Source organism: Hemicordylus capensis, chromosome 5 (assembly GCF_027244095.1).
Source record: "Hemicordylus capensis ecotype Gifberg chromosome 5, rHemCap1.1.pri, whole genome shotgun sequence".
Taxonomy (NCBI): Eukaryota; Metazoa; Chordata; class Lepidosauria; order Squamata; family Cordylidae; genus Hemicordylus; species Hemicordylus capensis.
This window is the reverse complement of record NC_069661.1, coordinates 203,717,583-203,723,624: the sequence shown is the minus strand read 5'-3', so window position 1 is coordinate 203,723,624 and position 6,042 is coordinate 203,717,583. Positions and strand designations below refer to the sequence as shown.

General features: G+C 41.5%; 1 pseudogene; it reads left to right on the top strand.

Moving 5' to 3' along the window:
• The first annotated feature begins 760 nt into the window (after positions 1–760).
• On the top strand, positions 761–1,288 carry LOC128327437 (40S ribosomal protein S16-like; annotated as a pseudogene).
• Positions 1,289–6,042: the final 4,754 nt, after the last annotated feature.

Below are 6,042 nucleotides of genomic sequence, written 5' to 3'. Positions count from 1 at the left end.
CTTTGTGAGCTCACAGCCCTCCCTCCATTGCTAGAGGGCTGCAGAGAATGTCAGCCACTGGATTTTATGCTTACAGGCCATATTTGACCATTCTGTCACCAGATGGATACCCAGGGAGTGTCCCTGACAGGAGTGCTGGGCAGATACAGTAGATGAACCAATACCGTCTTGCTCCTTATTATACGTATGGCTGGATTGGGGGAGAAATATAACCCATTTGAGTCTAATGAAAATAAACCTAGTAAGTTCATCAAGGTTTGTAGTATGCCTCCAGACAACCTGTTTGTGAACTTGGGCAGGCTTTGGGAATTATTAATTTTTGCTTGATGTATGCCCCCTTCCCCCGCCTGCTAAAACTAAAGGAATCTGTCCTATTTCTCTACCTCTCCTCTAACCTATCTTTGCCTAATAATTATGAGTAACGTGGAAAAATAAGGTAGTGAATTAAATCAAAAGAGGGGCATCAAGCCACACCAGTTGTAAAATGGGGTGGAGACCTCATGGACCCCACCCTTCATATGTGCTAAGATTGTGCCTTCTCTATTTGCAGAGGAATTTGTTAACATGCTGAGCAGAAGAGTGACAAATCTCTATTCTCACCCTTTTGGGGGAAGAAAAAAACCCTCCATGAAATTCTATTGTACACCTGCATAGAGAGATTCTGAGTCTGAGGTGTCTCCTAAATCTATATCTAGGTTGTGACTTCACGATTTCCCTCACGAAAGCTGACTTATGTTTTTTGCTGCTGCTCTCACTGTAAGAAGGCATCACGCCGGCAAAGGGAACCCTCCAGAGCGTGCAGGTTTTTGGTAGGAAAGGAAGAAAACTGCTATTGCAGTTGCTCATTGCAAAAGAGGAAATGGCCTCATCAAGGCGAATGGAAGGTCACTGGAAATGATAGAACCCAGAACTCTGCAGTACAAACTGCTTGAACCAGTTCTCCTTTTGCACAAGGAGTGCTTTGCAAGAGTTGACATCCGTGTGACGGGAGGTGGTCATGTTGAACAGACACACACAATTCGACAGTCCATTTCCCAAGCACTGGCGGATTATTATCGGAAATATGTTGATGAAGTTTCCAAGAAGGAAACAAAGGACATCATTATCCAATACGATAGGACCCTGTTGGTTGCTGACCCTTGTCGTTGTGAGTCCAAGAAGTTTGGTGGACCTGGTGCTCATGCACGCTACCAGAAATCTCGCTGTTAAAAGATAACTACGCATTTGAATATTTAAATAAAAGTGGAGAATTCTTAAAAAAAAAATTAAAAAATGAAAGCTGACTTAAATAAAGGAGCAATACAAACAACATTTGGACCAGAGCTCACAATCGCAATGTATAAGGGCCAAGCTAAATGATCTGTTGGAATTCCATGGCAGGAACTCCCAATGTAATGTTATGAAAGCAGCTAAAGAAGCATTCATTTAGATTGGGGTTGTGGTGCAGGTATGTGTGTGTAGGGGTGCATGTAGGCCCAGCCCTTGCTCCTGTGTTGTTGCCCTGTTCCAAATTGCCCCCGATGCTGTTATTAATCCTGGAGAAAACATACAGGCACAAAATAGTGGCCATATGTTTATCTCTCTGTGGTCAATAGAACTTCCAGGGGGATTTAAGCTGGGGAATCAACTTGAGAGAAAAAGGTTTGCCCTCCCCTGATTTAAAACACCAATCCAGGGATTCCCAACCTGGGGTACAACAGATGTTGTCGAACTACAACTCCCACCATCCCCATCCACAATTATTATTATTATTATCTGTTGTTTACACAGTCAGGCAGGTGTTATTGACTGGTTTGTTTTATTCAGACATCAAGTCCTTCCCAAGGACCTGGGATGGCTGAATTTTATTGTCAGTTGTTATAGATATCGTCGCAGAATATAGGCTGTTCCCAGTAAAGCTGCTTTTTGTAATTGGCTGATGGTGATTTCTGTGACCCCTATGGTGTTGAGGTGCTCTTCAAGGTCTTTTGGAACTGCACCCAGGGCGCCAATTACCACTGGGATTATTTTGGTCTTTTTCTGACACAGCCTTTCTATTTCAATTTGTAGATCTTTGTATTTGGTGATTTTTTCTATTTCTTTTTCTTCTATTCTGCTATCCCCTGGTATTGCTATGTCGATCATTTTGACTTGATTTTCTTTCTTCTCAACTACAGTTCTGTCTGGTGTATTGTGTGGCAGATGTTTGTCTGTTTGTAGTCGGAAGTCCCATAATATTTTTGCATCTTCATTTTTGACAACTTTTTCAATTTTATTGTCCCACCAATTTTTGGCTACAGGTAGCTTGTATTTTTTGCAGATGTTCCAGTGTATCATCCCTGCTACCTTGTCATGCATTTTTTTGTAGTCTGTGCGATCTTTTTACAACAGCTGATTAGGTGGTCCACTGTTTCATCTGCTTCTTTATAAAGGTGGCACTTGCTGTTTGTTGTTGATTTTTTGACTTTTGCTCTTATTGCATTTGTTCTTAGTGCCTGTTCTTGTGCAGCCTGTATTAAACCCTCTGTTTCTTTCTTCAAGTTGCCATTTTTAAGCCATTGCCAGGTCTTGGTGATGTCTGATTTTCCAGTGATACTGTGCAAATATTGACCATGCAGTGGCTTATTTCTCCATTTTTCTGTTCAGTTCTTGACTTGTTCTTTCTTGTAGGCCTGCTTTGTTTCATTGGTATTGAATAGTTTCGCATTATTGACCATTTGAAGAGCATCTTCTTCACTGTCCTTGATATATTCTTCAAGGCCTCTTTTCTCCTCCTCTACTGTTTGATGGACTTGCAGCATTCCTCTTCCACCTGAGCTGTGAGGGAGGTATAGCCTATCGACATCACTGCGGGGTTGCAGAGCATGATTGATGGTCATGATTTTCCTGGTCTTACAATCTAGCGTCTCTAGCTCTGCCTGGGTCCAGTCTATTATTCCTGCAGTGTATCTGATAACAGGTATAGCCCAGGTGTTTATGGCTTGTATGGTGTTCCTGCCATTGAGTTTGGCCTTTAGGATTTTTCTAACTCTCCTGATGTATTCACTTCCAATTTTTCTTTTAACTTCAGTGTGTGCAATGTTATCAGCCTGGAGAATGCCCAAGTATTTGTAATGTTCTTTCTCTTCCAGGTTCTTGATTTTGCTTCCATTGGGTAGTTCTATTCCTTCTGTTTTTCTTATTTTTCCTCTGTTCATTATTAATGCAGCACACTTGTCTAGTCCAAACTCCATTGCTATATCGCTACTGAATATACGGACAGTGTAGAGCAGTGATTCAATTTCTGACTGGGACTTTCCATACAACTTCAGATTGTCCATGTACAGCAGTTGGTTGATTTTACTTGATGTTTTAGATGTTTGGTATCAGAGGCCTGTTTTGTTTAGTATTTGTGGAAGTGGGGTCATGGCGATTACAAACAACAGAGGGGATAGTGAGTTCCCTTGGAAAATGCCTCTTCTAATGCTAACCTGTCCAAGTGTCTCGCCATTGATTCTTAACTGTGTACTCCACATGCTCATTGCTTTTTAAATAAATATCTGAATGTTTTTGCTGACACCAGTTGTTTCTAGACATTTTAGTATCCATGTGTGAGGCAATGAATTGAAGGCTTTCTTGTAGTCAATCCATGCAACACTTAGATTTGTTTTTCTTCTCTTGCAATTTTCTAAAATAAATTTGTCAATCAGCAGCTGGTCTTTTGTGCCTCTGGTGTTTGGGCAATTTCCTTTTTGTTCAATTGGAAGCTGTTTGTTAGTTAATAAGTGTTGCATCACTTCATCTGCTATTATTCCAGTTAATAATTTGAACATGGTTGGCAGGCAGGTTATTGGTCTATAATTACTTGGAACTGCACCTTTTGCTGGGTCTTTCATGATGAGATGAGTTTTCCCAGTTGTTAGCCATTGTTCAATATCACCTCCTTGCAAAATGTGATTGAACTGTTTTGATAGTTGTTTATGAAGGCTTGTTAGGTGTTTAAGCCAAAAGCCATGCAGTTCATCGTCGCCTGGAGCAGTCCAATTTTTAATTTTGTTTGCTCTTTCACTTATTAATTCTGGAGTTATTATTAGATCTTGCATTTGTTGGTTACATTTTTTGACCTCTTTCATCCAGCCTGCTTTTTTATTATAATCTATTGGATTGTCCCATAATTTCCCCCAGAATTGCACTGTTTCTTCTTTATTTGCTGTTTCTACGTTTCTCGCAGTTTCTCCTTCTATGCTTTGGTAGAAATGTCTCTGATTCGACTGGAATTGGAGATTCTGCCTGTGTTGTGTAATTCTGTCTTCGTATCTGCTAATCTTCTTTGACACTGCTGTTATTTGCTGCTTTATTATTTCCAGGACTACTCTAATTTTCCTTGAATCTAGGTGGTATTTTTGGATCAGATACTGTTTGGTGTTTTCATTCTTCAGCTTCTTGTCTTTCATATCTTTCAATCTACTAGCATCTGATCTGAGCCTGGAGATTTTATTTTCTAATCTAATCTTCCATTTAGGTGATGTACTGCTTTCTTTTTTGACAGGTCCATTGATCTTATATCCGAGTTCTTGTGTTGTTGTTTTTGCTGCACTGTACATTAGTTGGTTTGTTTCTTGTAAATGCTTGGTTGTTATTTCTGCAAGTGCAGCATTTATATCTTTTAATGCCTGAGCAAGTTGTTTTTTGACAACTGTTTTTAGAGCTGGAAGTCGAACCCTGGTGGTTGTTTGGTTCATGTGCTCAGTTATTTTTTGCTTTAGTTCTTGTTGCTTTTCTGTTAAATGGCATTCGGGTTTTTGAGGTGAAGGCAAAGGGGAGGTTGCCTGGTTTTGATTTTGAAAGAGTTCAGCAACAGTGGCATCCTCGATTTCCAACACCTCCTCCACCTGCGCCTGAGCAACTGCTTCAGTTGGTGGTAATTCTTCTTCCATATCTTGAGCCTGTGTTGCTCGTTGCAGTTCTTCCAGCTCAACTCCTGTGAATACTTTATTTCTTATTATGAATCTTCTCTGGTCTGCTAGCCTTTGTTCTGTGATTTTTGCATCTGGGTGCTTCACTTTCCAAATGTGGTACATTCTTTTTAAATAACCTCTTCTAGTTGGACTAGACTTGTAATAGCAGATCATTATTTCCTTGTTGGCATTTTTCGTATATTTTTTCCGGTTAAGCGACGTTTCTTCCAGTAACCTTGCAGTCTCCAGCCCTGGTTGCTCAACTGAAGATCCTGAGTCCTGTAGCCCACTTGCCACCAGATGTCCAGGGACTCCAGCACATGGCGCGGTCCTTGTTGACCCAGGCGATGACCGATCTGGTATAGATTTTTTAAAGTTACGTCTCACCATATTGTTGATGGGAGAGGCACTCTTCGTCTGGCTCCTCTGGTGAGACCTGTCCAGTATGGTTGGACCTCTGGCATAGCTCTCACCTTCCTCAGAGCACACAAGCCCCACAACCACGCCAAGGTAGTGCCTCACTGGGAGATTATTATTGTTGTTGTTGTTATTTCAATTTCTATACCGCCCTTCCAAAAACAGCTCAGGGTGGTTTACAAAGAGAAATAATAAATAAATAAGATGGCTACAACAATAGTTGTAGCAGAGGATGATGGGAGTTTAGATCAGCAACATCTGGAGTACCACAGGTTGGGAAGCCCTGTCCCAATCCAATGCTTTTACAAGAAGAAAAGTACACTGGAACATCCACTCATGAAACACCAATGTAATGTGTAGTTTGGCTTCCAATTTATCTGGCTTCCAAGAACATAAGTACAGCCCTGCTGGATCAGGCCCAAGGCCCATCTAGTCCAGCATCCAGTTTCACACAGTGTCCCACCAGATGCCACTTGGAGCCACAGGCAGGCATTGAGGGCATGCCCTCCCTCCTGCTGTTACTCCCCTGCAACTGGTACTCAGAGGCATCCTGCCTTTGAGGCTGGAGGTGGCCTTTAGCCTTTTGATTAGTAGCTGATGATAGACCTCTCCTCCATGAGGAGAGGGGTTATCCAAACCCCTCTTAAAGCCACCCAGGTTGTAGGCTGTCACCACACTTTGTGGCAGAGAATTCCACAAGTTGATTATG